The sequence below is a fragment of the Gossypium raimondii genome, chromosome 8 (assembly GCF_025698545.1).
Source record: "Gossypium raimondii isolate GPD5lz chromosome 8, ASM2569854v1, whole genome shotgun sequence".
Classification (NCBI taxonomy): domain Eukaryota; kingdom Viridiplantae; phylum Streptophyta; class Magnoliopsida; order Malvales; family Malvaceae; genus Gossypium; species Gossypium raimondii.
In genome coordinates, this window is record NC_068572.1 from 58332081 (window position 1) to 58348343 (window position 16263).

At 32.8% G+C, this 16263-nt stretch overlaps 1 long non-coding RNA gene and 1 pseudogene across 1 annotated transcript; both read right to left on the reverse strand.

Moving 5' to 3' along the window:
• Positions 1–1978: 1978 nt before the first annotated feature.
• LOC105793714 (uncharacterized) lies at positions 1979–2865 on the reverse strand. Its single transcript, XR_001133557.2, has 2 exons — positions 2606–2865; positions 1979–2306 (listed from the first exon to the last, which is right to left on the reverse strand). It is a non-coding gene; the product is annotated as an uncharacterized LOC105793714 (long non-coding RNA).
• A 4755-nt stretch (positions 2866–7620) lies between these two features.
• On the reverse strand, positions 7621–11732 carry LOC105792524 (probable linoleate 9S-lipoxygenase 5; annotated as a pseudogene).
• Positions 11733–16263: the final 4531 nt, after the last annotated feature.

Below are 16263 nucleotides of genomic sequence, written 5' to 3' on the forward strand. Positions count from 1 at the left end.
CACATTGTAAGTGAAACATTATCTAGTATAAATAAAATATTTTTATTAATATTTAACCTTTTTCTAAGTCAAACGGGAAGAGGAAGAGATTACACCGAAAGATTGAATCTTACACAAAATTTAAACCCACAAAAGTTAGTCGCAAGTAGAGGTGCTCATGGGCCGGGTCGGGCCCATGAAAAAATTTCAGCCCGTGTCCTAGGCCCAAGCCCGGCCCAAAATATGGGTCTAAGATTTTGCCCATGCCCGGCCCGGGAAAAATCATAAGCCCGGGCCCGGCCCAGCCCATTTTTATTTTAAAAATTTTTAAAAATTTAAAAAAATATTTTAAAAATATTTTAAAATTAAAAAAATTTAAAAAAAGTATTTTAAAAATATTTTAAAATTTTAAAAAAATTTAAAAAGTACGTAAAAAATATTTTAAAATTTTAAAAAATAAATATATTTATTATATCGGGCGGGCCAGGCAGGCCGAAAAAGTGGTGCCGAGGCTCGGCCCGCTTTCTAAACAGACCTCGTTTTTTCCCAAGCCCATATTTCGGGCCTATATTTTTACCCAAACCCTCCCATTTCCGGCCCGGCCCATGAGCACCTCTAGTCGCAAGACTTGTAATTTTTTTATTTTTTAATTATCTAATTATTTTCTCCTTCACAATAAAGTTGTTTTTTTTTACTTGATTAATTTTTTAATTTTAATATTTGATTATTTAATATTTCTATTCTTAAAATTTTAATAATTCAATTGCTGAATTTCGTATTTTATTTATATAGATTATGCATATCAAATTTGACACGCATTAAAAATTTTAATTATTTATTTTATGTAAAAATTTTAACCGTTCAATAAATAATAATTATATAATATTTTAGATCAAAATAATAGAAACATTGAATTAATTTGAAATTTTACATAATAATAAATACATTTATGTCAACAGATTTAATGGTTAAATTGTTAAATATTATTATTATAAAATATAAAAATATTTTACATGATATAAATAAATTTCTCCATTTATTCGGGTTAATGGTATGAAAACATATTTGTATTAATTATTAGTACAAAATAAATGTTTATTATGAAATTGGTTCATTTTCAATAAAATTATTATTAATATTACTTACTCATAGAGTAAATAAATATAATGGCTTTAGTCACGTGCTAGTTGGTACAATCATAAACACATATATTTATAATGGTAGAGTAAACTCTTTGTAGTCTTTAACCAAATAACTTATTATCAACCCACTTAAGATTACGATTTCAAAGGAAATTAAAGCTTCAACAAATACACTTTTGTTTATATATATATATATTTTTGTTGAATAGTTAAATGATAATTTTAATGGAATAATAAATTAGTTTTAAATGATTTATTAAATAAGTTTTAAACGAACATAAATAAGTTTGTTCATGAATATAAATGAATTACACAAGCTTTGCTTGTGTTTGGTTCGTTTAATAAACGAGCTTCAAAATCTTGTTCATATTCATTTGTTTAGCTTAATAAATGAACAGAAACCAAACTATTCAGTGAATACTTTGTTCATTTACGACTAGAGGTGATCATGGGTCGGGCCTAGAAAATTTTCTTTAGCCCGCATCTTAGGCCCGGCCTGAAATATGAGCCTAAAATTTTACCCATGCCCGGCTCAGGAAAAAAATTCTTAAGCCCGATCCTAGCCCGGCCCGCCCCATTTTTATAAACACAAAAAATTTATTTTTAAAATAAAAAATAAAAAAGTATTTTAAAATAAATAAATATTTATTATATTCGGGCTGAGCTGGGCCAAAAAGTGGTGCCCGAGGCCCGACCCGTAATCTAAACGGGCCTCTTTTTTTTACCTAAACCCATATTTTGGGCCTATATTTTTACCCGAACCGTCCTATATTTCGGGCGGACCGTCGGGCCGGGCTGCCCAACCCATGATCATCTCTATTTACGACCCAATTTGTTGCATACAATAACTCCTCATCTCTTTTTTGAGTTTTCCCGATATTACTTATGGATCAAATTGACTTATAACTGTACAGCCCAAATTTAGCCCGGGCCTTACCAAATCAAACCAGGCCCACTAACCTAAAATCAGACCCAATTACAAACTTAGCCCAACAAGCCCAGGAAAAACTAAACCTGACCCTAAACCCAAATTACCCCCAAGCCCAATAGGCAAGTCCAAGTCAGACTAGGGACCCTAGCGCCGCACCTACTCCTGGTCGCCACCTGCTCCAGCGCCGCACGCCACCACCTGCTTCTGTCACCTCAACTCTCTGCCACCGACCCACCACCATGCCCATTAAATGCCTGCAAAATCCAGAGAAAAGAAAGCATAGCAAGAAAAGACCAAAAATAGAAACAAAATATGGTGAAAATCGGCTATAAAGAGCTGAATACCAACATTGTAATGCTTCTTCTTTTTTTTTTTTTTACAACATCAGTGAATAAAAAACAGATCAAAAATTTAAAAAAGGTTGATTCCGGTTCTTCTTCTGTTCTTGCATTTTTGTATTTTCTTTAGTTTCCTTTTGTTTTATTTTATTTTATTTTTGTTTGTTTTACAACTCTTTTTATCAAAAACGAAACGAAAAGGGAAAGAAATATACCTATTTGTTTCGAGGGCCGGCCGGAACCCACCTTCGCCATCACCAGAGTCGAGCGGGGAGGGGGAGTCTCTTCCTTTTTTCTCTCGGTCCCGCGGTTGAGAAGGCTTAGCCTTCAGGGAAGCCGTGAAAGGAGGGCTGAGAAGTCCGTTTCGCGCAACTCCGGCCACTGGCCATGGAGGCGGCGGTGGAGGCTTGAACTTAAGGGCTGAGATTGAGGGAGAAAGGAGGGAGAGAGAGAACTCAGTTTTTTAAAATAAATGGAAAATGACTGATTTCACAAAAAATTTAGCCTTTATAAGCTGGGTGATACGGCGCCGTTTAGGGCTAATCCAATAGCCCTAAAACGGCACCGTGTTTTGGTCCTTAAGGCCTCCTACTCGCGCGTCGACCCGACCCGCAACCCAGGGTCCGCGTGTTTTTGTGCGGGTGGGTTATTTCCACTTTAGGCCCTTCCGCATTTTAGGTTTGATTCGATTTAGTCCTTTTACGACTTTTCTTCATTTTTTAATTTAGATCGTAGATTTGTCTCGGTTTTTAATTTGGTCCTCATTTCGTTGGACCCCTGAGAGGGGACACGTGGCCTGAAACTGGGTTTATTTCCCATTAGGTCCTTCGCCCTTTTGCGCCTTTCCATTTTGGTCTTTATTTGCGCATTTTATTACTGCTCAAGCCCTTAAATTTTATTTTTATCCCAAATTGGTCCTTTTCGTTATTATTATTTTCTAGTTATTATATTTATACTTATATATTTACATTACTATTATATTATATCATTGGTTTCATATTATTATTGTTATATTTTTATTTTATATTTACTTATTTAAATTTAAATATATTCGTCCTATTATTATTACTATTATAACTATTTATATATATCTTTATATCTTATTATATATATATATATATATATATATCTCTTTATAAACATTTTTATAGCTTATATACATACGTTTTGTTATATATATTCATATATACCTATATAAGTTTTATTATTCTTGTAAATATATATATACATGCACCCTTTCTTATAATATATATGTACATACTTTAACTTTTGTGAATATATACGTATACACTTACTTTTTATATGTATTTTATTATTTTCATATTTTATGATTTTTATATACCTACATATATATATATATATCTTTACATTTTCAATTATATTCACTATTTGTTTATTTCATTTTCATTATTATTTTGAATGAATGATTTAATTTTATTCGTTTATATACGATGTTATGTTGTATGTTGTGAGTTTGATCTTTTATCTATTTTATGTTAATGTTGTTGATTGCATCATTTTTATACTTTTATTATGGTCTTGCTATGCATAAAATGAAATTTGTTTTCACATCCTTTAATACGATTTCGTGTTTTATTTTACTCGATATAACAAAATTTGTTTTAAAAAAATAGCATTTCGTGTTTAGATTCGAGAAGATCGTACCCTAACTTATTGGGTTTCGATTTTCACGATAAATCTAAATATATGAATCTTTTCAAACTCAAGTTTTAGACGATCTCGAGAATTAAAAAACATCGCGTCCTAACTTACTGGTCGTGATCTCTTTTTAAATCCGAGATAGTTAAAATATCTTTTAAATAAGCATTTTTTCGGGAATTCGAGACATTGTGTCCTAACTTACTAGATATGATTCTCTTTCTCAATTAACGTGAAATATGCTTCTTTTCCCAAAAATTTGTATTTTAATACAATGATCGTGTTTTTAAAATTCTTCAAAGTTTTTAATTTTCAACTTTAAGACATTAACTAATCAACTAGGTACCAATTTTGGGCGTTACGAGGGTGCTAATCCTTCCTCGTACGTAATCGACTCTTGAACCCGTTTTTCTAAATTTTGTGGACCAAACTCGTTGTTTTAATAAAATCAAATTGTTTATTAAAAACAACTACTTCTTAAGGTGACCCGATCACACCTCATCAAAAAGGATCGGTGGCAACTCCTTTTTTTTGTTTTATTTTCAAACCCAAGTCGACCCCGTTTTGTCAAAAAAATGGTGTCAACAATAACCATAAAAGGAAATATATCCAATTGATTGAAGACTTATTTTGTGGTATTTTGAAGATATTTTGTGTTGTTTATCTTACTTTGAGGGATAATTTGTTATTAACTAGACATGATCCTGAGTTAGGTTACTCACTCAAATCTGAAGGTCTACTTGAAAAGTAGGAGTTTGGGAAAAAATATAGGCCTAAAAAATGAGTTTGGACAAAAAAATAAAGTCCGTTTTCTAAATGGGTTGGGCCTCAGGCATAGTTTTTTTGTCCGAACTCAATCCAGCCTGCATCACATACATATACTTTTTTTTTGTATTTTCAATTTGTAATAAACATTTATTTTAGTATTTTTAGTGTATTTATTGTATTATGTTTTTATATAAAAAATCTAAAAAAATTTTATTACGATTGGGCCAAGACATGTTTGGGTTTAACATTTTTAATATGGGTTGGGCATCGCAAAATTTTAAGCCTAATTTTCAGGTTGTGTCAAGCCTGTACTTAAGAAGCATGTTGACACCATTTTTTTGTGAAAACGGGGTCGACTTGGATTTGAAAATGAAAACAAATATGGGAGTCACCACCAATCCTTTTTCATGAGGTGTGATCGGGTCACCTTGAAAAGTGGTTGTTTTTAGTAAACGATTTGATTTTATTAAAATAACAATTTTGGTCCATGAAATTTAGAAAAACAGGTTCGGGAGTCGGTTACGTACGAGGAAGGATTAGCACCCTCGTAACGCCCAAAATTGGTACCTAATTGATTAATTAATGTCTAAGTGTCGAAGATTGAAAATTTTAAAGAGATTTAAAATACGATCATTTATTGAAATGTTGAAAATTTTAGGGAAAATGGCATATTTCACGTTAATCAAGAAAGAGAATTATATCCAGTAAGTTAGGACACAATGTCTTCAATTCCCGATGCGCGAATGAATGCCAAAAATTTACTTATTTAAAAGATATTTAATTATCTCGGATTTAAAAAAGGGATCATGCCCAGTAAGTTAGGATACGATCTCTTCTTAATTCCTGAGATCGTTTAAAACTTGAATTTGAAAAAATTCGTGTATTTAGATTTATTGTGAAAATCGAAACCCAGTAAGTTAGGGTACGACCTTCTCAAATCTAAACACGAGGCTTTGCTTATTCAAAAATCGTAATTTATGCATTGAATAAAATTACGAAATAGTAGAAATGAAACACTGTGTCAATATGCGTAGCAAACAATGATGAACACGATAATGTAAGCATAAATAATACGCACGACATAGTAAACGAGATAAATAATAGGAGAGACAAATCGATCATATCACAATAAATAAATAAATAAATGAATAATAAATACATTCCTTTAAAATAATAATGAACATATACTCAAATAAATAAATTAACATCGAGTGAAACAAAATGCAATAAATAAAATTAATAAAACTATAAAAAGCATAAGAATATGTGTGCATATATATATTTTAAAATTGTCAAAATATAACAAATATATATGTATATATAAATTATAAAATATATGTACATATATGCATTATAAAATGTATATAAGTATACGTATATTTTAAGATTATAAAGTATATACAAAAAAAGGAATATATGTATGTATATATATAGGAGTTATAAAATATAAAACACATATATTATAAGAATGCATGTATATATATGTATATATATATATATATATATATAAATATTTTAAAGTTATAGAATATAAAACACATATGTATGTATAAATATATAAAACATAAAATATATGTGCCTATGTATATTATAAAATGTGTGTATGTACATGTATGTATATTATAAAATGTAAGCATATATATATTTAAAATATATGAAAAAACATATGTATGTATATATACATTTTAGAATTATCAAACATAAAAGGTATATATGTATGTATATATATATATGATAAAGTTTGAAATAAAAGAATATGTATAAGCAAATAATAATAATCAATATACAATAGGATAAATGTATTTCAAATTTAAATAAGTGAATATAGGAATATAATAAATAATAATGATACAATGCTAATAGTATAATATAATGATAAAATAATAATGCATGAATAAATATAAAATAAAAATATAAGTATGATAATACTAGATTAATTAATAAGATAATAAATAAATAACAAAAATAGACTAATTCAGTATAAAAATTAAATTTAAGAGTCAAAGCTATAATAAAATAAACAAGGAGGGACCAGAATGAAGAGAGCACGAAAGGGCGGGAGCCAAATGAGTGAATAAACTAGACCTTGGACACGCGTCCGCTTTTCAGCTCGCTGGTGGGTCAGGGATCTGATCGAAAACTAAGCAAAATTATGGGGCCAAATTTTAAAAAGGTTAAAAATGAGCAAAAGGGAGTAAATTAAAAGAAGCAAAAACGCGGCAGGACCAAGCTTGTAAATAACCCATTTATGGAAAACACGCGGATCCCCCCGGAGCGGGTCGGGTCGCGTGCGGGTGTCTCCATACGGCGCCGTTTTGCATCATTCATAAAAGCCAAAATTTCTCTTCTTTTTTATTTCTTCCATTCTGTTAAAAAAAAAGCTCTCACCCTCTCAACTCTCTCCCTAAAATCCGGCGCCGCCGTGGCCGGTGGCCGGCGTTGTGCAAAAGGGGTGATATTGGCCCACGTTTCATAACCCTCTTTGGAGCCCAACCCTCTTGGCCCCCTTTTTCCTCTCGGATCCGATGGCCGCAACGGAGGAGAGCCCTCCGACGGCGAACCCGCGAGGCGGTTCAGGTAAGCCTCTGTTCCTTTTTTATTTTTCTTTAATATATGTAAAAAAGGGATGATAAGAAAAGCAAAAAAAAAAAAAAAAACAGAAAGAACAAGTAAAAAAACGAATTTAAAAAAAATCACCTCTTAAAAACGTTTTTTATTTTCGTTTCTTATTATTATGCTCCTGGAAAAAATCCCCTCAAAAGTTACAATAACTCGGCCTTTATAGCCTTTTAAAGTAACAACATTTTTATTTTTTTATTTTGTGTTTCTGCTCTACTGTTTCTCTGTTGTTCTTTTTGCGCTGCTTCTGTTTCTTCTTTCATATTTGTTTGCAGGTGGTGGAGTCAACGGGCAGAAACCATTGCCATTTCGGTGCAACCTCGGTGAAGGAGTCGTCATCGGGCGTCGTGCACGCCGAGGGCGCACATGGAGGAGGCTGCGGCGCGAGGAGGTGTTAGGGCTAAGGTTTCTGAGAATGAGTTTAGGTTGTGGGCCAACGAGCTGCTCAGGGTTTTTGTATTTTGGGCTATTTGGGCCTCTTTTGTAAATGGACTTTTTTATTATTTTTATTTCGTTTTATTTTATTTAGTTTTGGGTCCGGTGCTAAAATTGAGCCTATATTGGCTCAACCCATAATGAAGCCTAGTTGTAACAAATTTAATATTTAAGCAAGCTTCGTTCACTTGTATATATAGGGTGAGAGCTTGTATAGATATTGTATTGATAGAATAGTTTGAGGGTTTTCTTTTTTTCTTTTTAAATATATTAGCCTTTGAACAATTAGCAAAGGCTTTGATTATTTTCATTGGTTGTTAAAATTTTCAATTTCATTATAATTAAATTGTTTCTTGATGAATTGGCTAATCTATATAAGAAAAGCAAGAAAACTATGGAGAGAGAAGGCATGATGGTTTTCAACCAACCCCATCATTACATCAAACTTGAAATAACACTATCATTCGAGAAAATTACACAAAAGTATGGACAACAATACTTTTGATGTGCTGCACCAACACTTATTTCATGCAAATTATTCCCTTACCTATCTTTTACTTAAATTTTATTGAGATGCTATTTGGAATTCCCTTACCAGAAATTCCAATTTCACCGGTGGGATGGAGCAAATTATAAGGAACATTAACGGGACCGACCCGGTTCTTCAGTTTCTTGTCGATGTTCATCTTTAAGATTTCCCCGTCGATTTCAGCAAGTCTCCTATTGAAAGCATCCGAAGCTTGTAGCGGAACTGCATCAGTCGTCCAGTTGGGGGTTCGCTGTCCAAGATACACTTCATCCGATGCGTGGTTTGATAGCGTTTCGACCACCGTAATGACAATCAGGCACTGTAGCTGCGAAGACATGATTCTAAAGAAGACCTTCTCAGGGTTCTTTTCAAGCTCTGCATACTCAGGGGTGCCTTTCTCAGGCATGAACCTTCGGCTTAGTGTTGGGCGGTTTGGGAAGTAGCCTCCGTAAGCGTATTGTCCGTAGTTGACAGCTGCATGGAGTGCAGAAGCGATCCATATGATAATGGTGCAAGATTGTATCAGGTCTTCAAGGTTTTGCATTTTAGGCCACCATGGCTCGTCTTTCTTGTCACCATGACCCACCTCTCGGAGTTCCTTCCACCAGGCTTGAAGTTCAGGGTCCCGTTGAACCATTTCATCGGTCTTGTAGTAGAATGAGCAGTAATCTCTGACCCATTTTTCAATAGCAAACCAGATCTTCAACCCATCAACAGCATATGGGTAGTCTTTTATTAGTAACCGGTCAAGGTCGTCCAGAGATTTTATATCACCATCTGCGATCCCTCTGATAAAACAAAAGGCGATACCATGGTTAATAAAGGGTTTGGTTCATTAATTTATAAGATAATATATTGTTGCTATTATAATACCTTTTCTTGAGATCATTGGGAAGAGCCTGATCCATGAAATTCCAACTCTTGTAAATCACAGAGGACATCTCTAGAGAGTACTTTCCAGGGCAAAATGTCCCCTCTATAATTCCATTAGCATTAATGAGCAACTCTCTAGCCAATGCATTAATAGTCATGGTGTCACGGAAGTGAGGATGGAGAAGCTTATAAATTGGATGAACCACACTCAGCTGTCTGTTTGTTGCAATCACGAAAGGCTCTATTACTGCATGAGTGTTCAACCTGACACCAAATAAAAAAACACACCCGAAGTTTAGCTTCAAATCTTCACTACCTAATTAACACTGCATATATATGTCCTCACCAGTGGCTCACTAGCTGATGGTGACCAGAATCATTCACATTTACAAAAGCTTTAGCAAGCATCCAAATCCAACCCTCAACTCCATGTTCAGCTGGAGTGTATACTTTGTTAACACATCCTATTTTATCTTCTTCCATTTTTGGCAAGCTCAACTCAATGGCCACAGGCTTCAATGTACCATCCCCTCTCAAGAACAGAATGGTCCTAGATGCATATGTCTTTGCTTCTGTATACTCGTTTATCGTCTGAAGGTAAGGCATAATTGTATCGTGATGATCCAATATAAATAGCCTTTTCCTACTGAGTGCCTGCGCCACGTCCATGTTCGTTAGTGATGAGATACTAAGGTATGAAAATATATTAAAAATAAAATATATTACCTCTTCAACAGTAAGTCCATCTAAGTTATACTCGATGTCTTGTTTGGTTATTGAACTGTCCTGATTAACTTACACTTGAGGATCTAAGTTGCTCACTGGAGGGAATTCCTGCAATTGATTTCATAGTGTTATAAGCTAAGATATATAAACAAAATAAAGTGATTGACTGAGTTGTTTTCTATTAAGCTTACTTTGAGGAGCTGAATAAGAAGAGGGTTCAATCCTGCAAGCATTTCTCTGCCAAATTCCTCATCAGTCCTCCATGCAAAGGGATTACTCCGATCTGCTCCAAAGTAATAAACATATTAAAATGAATACGTACATACATACATGCAATATTTAACAACGTTAAAATTTATTCACCTTCAATCAGTTTAGGCACAGGAAATTTTAAGAGTTGCTGGCCATCAGATCGGAAAAACTCCCCCATCATCTCTAAAGGGATGTTGTTAGCAACTTGATTGATAAGATCAGTAGGAAGTGGGAGTCCATTGAAGAAGAGATTGTCCACGTCTTTAAATGAGTCGAACTCATTAGGAGTATAGTTAACAAAAGCTTCCAGTAATGGTATGATTTGATTAACTAAGCCTTTCAGATTATAAGCAATAAAGTCCGACAGCTTCAAGTGAGCAAACTGCTCATCTCGTGGGACGTAAACGTTAAGAATATTCGGTAGGAAAAGCCTGCTCTCTGTCTTTGGATCTATGAAAACATAAAAATGTAACATCATGTTAGATTCAATTCAATATAAAATATAACTGAACCCATCCATGTTATTTGAACTCTTCATATGATCCGAACCTGTTTTGGAAGGTGGTCTGCTGGTTCTTCCTCTCCGAGGATAAGGATACTGAGCCGAACCTCCAAGAACCGGACGAGCGAGATCTGCACCCTTATCGGGATCACCCAAATCATTGTACAGAGCATAGTCATAAACACGATCTCCTGTTTTCAACTGTCCAGTCCCATCTCCCCTCAAGACCTGTAACTCTTCTTCTCTGTATTTACGCAACGCTGCTGGTGTCTCATGTGGAAGGTATGTCTACAAATATTTTACAAGAATGCGAAACTCAGGTATAATTCATTTTGAACTGAAGCTATTATTTGAAAAAGTGTTCAAATACCTTGTTTGAGAAGAAGATTCGTGGTTTTTTATATCGTCTATCAGGATAAACCCAGGAATTACAAACGAAGTGGATCCGACCTTCGCCGGGAACATTTTCAAGTGTAATTGTTTTTAAGAAAAACTCAGCCGTATGATTATTTCGTAGGATGATAGCTCCAGGGATTCCAAATTCCTCATCCCACTCAAATGAAACCTTGTACAAGGAATCATCACCAGCCAATAACGGAGTATATGTCAGGTTCCAGTATTCCAATGCCGCTAACTTCCCCAGCTTTCCACCATTTTCATTTGCTACAGAACAAACCAGTAAACATTAACACTGTTATTATTTCCATAATTACGCAAAAAAAAAGAAGGATTTGTTTGGAAACTTGGAACGGAACGAACCAGGGTCGGGATTTTGAGCACTGACGAGCTGGAGACTGACTTGATTGCCGAGCAATTCAAAGAGGCTATCAGCTACAGTTGAATGCACGGCGGTGAAGTCCAAAACATTCTTCTTAACTATAACAACACTGCCTGTGATTGTGTTCTTGCTGGGTTTATTGAGGCCGGTAATGTCGCCGACAACATTGCCGACTGAACTCGCCAGATTTCCAAGAATCATATTCTTGCTGGTCTTGTTAGCTACTACAAATATATGAAGTTGATATTTTTGAAGTTGATGTGCCAAAATGAGAGAAATGTTTCGATATTTATAAGGAAAGATTTAGCTATTACATAAATTAATTACTTGAGACAGCTTTAGCAGGATATCATAAGCCTTACTGTATATAGTATGAAACCTTATGTATGATTTTTTAAATTTATTAATACATTTAATTAACAATAAAAAAGTTTTTGATAAAAATATCATAAAACTTGTTTACTGTCAGTCTTTTTATTAAAAAATAGATAAATTAACCCATGTACACTAAGGGTGCGTTTGGTTCGCTGTATTGGATTAGAGTTGTATTGGATTAGAGGTGTATTGGATTAGAGGTGTAATAGCTAATCCACTGTTTGGTTGAATGTAATGGAATAGAGGCGTAATAGTAATCTTGTGTTTGGTTGAATGGAATAGAGGTGTAATAGCATAATGGAAAAAACTAAAATGACTAGAATACCCTTAGCATAAATTTGTTTTGGTAAATGATTATTGTTTTGTTATTTAAATTTTAATAAGATTATTATTATCAATAATAAATAATTTAATCATATTTAAACATAATTATTATTAAATATATTTTAATTAAAATATATAATTAAAAAATTCTTAATAATTAATATTCTTTATATTAATTTATTGAAATCATAATATATGATCTTGTAAAATATAAATTAACATAATTATTATTAAATAAATTTTAATTAAACTATATAATTTAATAAAATTCTTAATAATTAATATTCTTTATATTAATTTACTCAAATCATAATATATGATCTTGTAAAATATAAATTAACATAATTTATTATTAAATAAATTTTAATTAAACTATATAATTTAAAAAATTCTTAATAATTAATATTCTTTATATTAATTTACTCACATCATAATATATGATCTTGTAAAATATAAATTAACATAATTATTATTAAATAAATTTTAATTAAACTATATATTTTAAAAAATTCTTAATAATTAATATTCTTTATATTAATTTCATAATATATGAAATCATAATATATGATAAATTTTAATTAAACTATATAATTTAAAAAATTCTTAATAATTAATATTCTTTATATTAATTTCTGAAATAAAATATAAATTAACATAATATATGATTAAATATATTTTAATTGAACAATATAATTTAATAAAATTCTTAATAATTAATATTCTTATATTAATTTAACCAAATCATAATATTCTTAATAATTAATATTCTTATATTAACTTATACTAAGAAAAAGTTAGATGAAAATTTGCATTGTACATCATAATCCATATGTTCAAAAGTTATACAACATCAAAAAGTTTGAACATTGATATTTAATGGTGAGAAAGAAATCTTCTGACCCATTCCAATCAGACAATGAAGGTAAATGAAGAAAACGATCATTTGAGTTGGATGATCGGGAATTTTACTCAAAGCATCATACCGCTGATCATCGGTTAAACCTTCAATTGACCATAAGGCTGAATATAAATTTGAAGCATTCTCTTCCATCTTTTCTTCAGACTTCTGCTGAACTACCACATCGGAGGCAATACTCATACTGATTCTATCGCAACGGCCTCGATTTTTCCCCCAACAAGGTGGCAGCCTCCTCAAATGAAGCATACACACTATCACGAGCATCAGATTTCTTCTTTCTCTTGTTTGAAGATGATGAACCCCATTGGTCTCTATCTCCTCGCGGATCTGTACCAGAGACATCCATGTCGTCTAAACACAGGTCAGCTTCGCACTCATAGAATGTGTTTCTCTCTTCATTCATATCTGTAGTACGTTCATCCTCAGCATGTATTTCCTCAAGAACATCAGCAGCTGTTTGAGCGTCTTTCCCAGTCGCCCGGTCTCTTGCGTATATCGCAGTAAGCTGGTTGTAGTAAGGGAAAGTACGATGTCTGAACTGAGAGGCTTCTTTGTGACTCTAAAAAAAATGAGGAAATCATATTAGTTATAAGATTTGTAAAAAAATAAATAAATACTTGAAATACATTTTACCTTTACATAGGATTCCCAAACTGCATCTTCAGCAACAACGAGCTGCCTATGCTCGTCCCAACCAAAACCACTGTTGTTTTGGCCATTAAGCATGTCGTAGACGACTGACCATTCCCGTTTTAGGCACCTAATCCGGGATTCAATGTTTGGTTTCGCCTTCAACATTCTTTGTTGGTAAAGCCTTTTCTAGCATTTTCTCTAGCTCGTTCAAATAACCGGCTTTGAATCCGGTATCAGCATTAAATGTTCCTACATTGTGCAAATCCACCATGCAAGAAACCAAGGCTGCATCCTCTTCTGGAACCCATTTTCTTTTGCTCCCTCGAGAAGCTTGAGAAGAAGCACCGTTGGTGGAACACGACATATTGTTCTTAAGAAAAAAACAAATTAACATTATTTTACTATTTTGAATATCATGAATAAAAAGTTGAGCAGTTTATAATATTTCATTGAGTAGTTCAATACTAAATTTAAATTTATAACACATGTGAATGAAAAGATAATTAAATTATAATTCAACAAAGTTTAGTACAATACAAAATTTTAATCAAAGACCACCAAAGTTTCATAAACTAGATACATAAAATAACATCAACAAATCAATTCAAACTCAATTTGTCCCTAAACCTAACTAATTTCTAGATGCTTGCCATTCATCGAACATTTGGGTGGCTAGTTCCATCCTCCAAGTAGCCCAAGCATCCGATGGATGAATATTTGTGATATTCGGTTCAGCGTCATCTACCACATTAGTAGGTAATCCTTCTCCCACCTCCGCTTCAATTGGATCAATACTCATATGGGTTCGAATAAAATTATGTAGCAAACAACATGCTATAATAATTCTATTGTGCACCCGTACAGGATAAAACGATGGACTCCTAAGTATACCCCATCTAAGTTTTAATAAGCCAAAGCATCTTTCAATGACATTACGTGCTGAGGCATGTTTCATATTAAAAACTCTTGCGGGAACTTGGTGATAACCACGACGCCAATCGTTTAGATGATATCATTGTCCTCTAAATGGTGCAAGAAATCCTCGAATTTGTGTATCCAAGCATCAACTAGATAATAACAACCTATAAAATAAATTTTATAAAACATGATTAATTCAGCAAACAAAGTTTGATCTTAATTCCAAATTATATAATCCTCTAACTATACACTGTACCATGTGGAACTTTTAGTCCGTGTCTTCTACTAATGGCATCTCGAAGCACCCGTCCATCGGCAACTGAACCTTCCCAACCAGGAAGAACATAAACAAATTGCATCTCAGGTGTACAAACACCTAGCATATTTGTTGCTATGTCACCTTTTCGGGTTCGATATCTAGGTTTATCAACTGTTGGCACCCTAATCTTGATGTGGGTTCCATCAAGAGCACCTAAGCAATTCTACATCATATGATATAAAACCTTGAGTTAGAATACTAATTTAAATCTAAGTCAACTTTGCATTGTACAAGCATTATATAAAACTCAGTCTAATACCTTAAACCATTTCCACCTTGTGTCAGAAGATTCGGCTGTAATTGGCTCCGGCTTTTTAAATAAGACATCTTGTAAGCGTATGACAGCATTTAGAACACTATGAAATGCTCTGCTAACTGTTTCCCCGGACCTTCTAAAGTGATGCTTGATAACTCGATTTTTCAGGTGATGTGAGATGATATGTAAAAACATTGCTACTTGCTCATCAACCAAACATGTTTCTTGACGACTTCAACCCCCTATCGATTCTAACATCTCACATAATTTAAAAAGGCGCTTCTATTCATCCTAACTTGTGAAACATAGGTCTCATCACTAGCATATACAAGCCTTTTCACATAATCCCGTTTTGCATAAAAATCTAAGGTATAGGACCTAATCCTTGGTCTATAAGTATGTAGGCTAAGGTGGCACCAATTCTAAATAAGAACCAAATCGCAATTCTCTGAGTTCCAACCATAATGTCAATGCAATACCAATTCTTTTTAGCCTCACACTTTGTGCAATTAAAGGCGATTTGAGCCATTCTTGCAACATATTCAAATTAGAACACACTATCAAAGAGTTGAAGTTGCAATTACACATTATATCTTGGTTTGGGTTAATATCAATTTTCAACAAACTATCAAAGAATTGAAGATGCAAATTAAATTTTATAAAAATAATTGAGAGACAAACAAATTAAAAATGAAAGCAAATAGGTTATTAATGGCAGGGGGAGTTGATATGATTATATGGGGGATAACTTGACAAGTTGCTTCTCAAACAAAAATGCTTATAAGAAATTACAGGAAGGAACATTGAATCTAAAAGAATCAAGATGGCACGTGTTTATTTTTATTTAGTAAAATTATTAGTAAAAATTTGCATAAATGATTGATAGCTATTAACAAATTTAATATTTTAAAGATAAAAAATGATAATATTTTGTAATCAAATAATAATAAAGAGGTAAACACTCCATAAGTAATAAATAATTTATAAC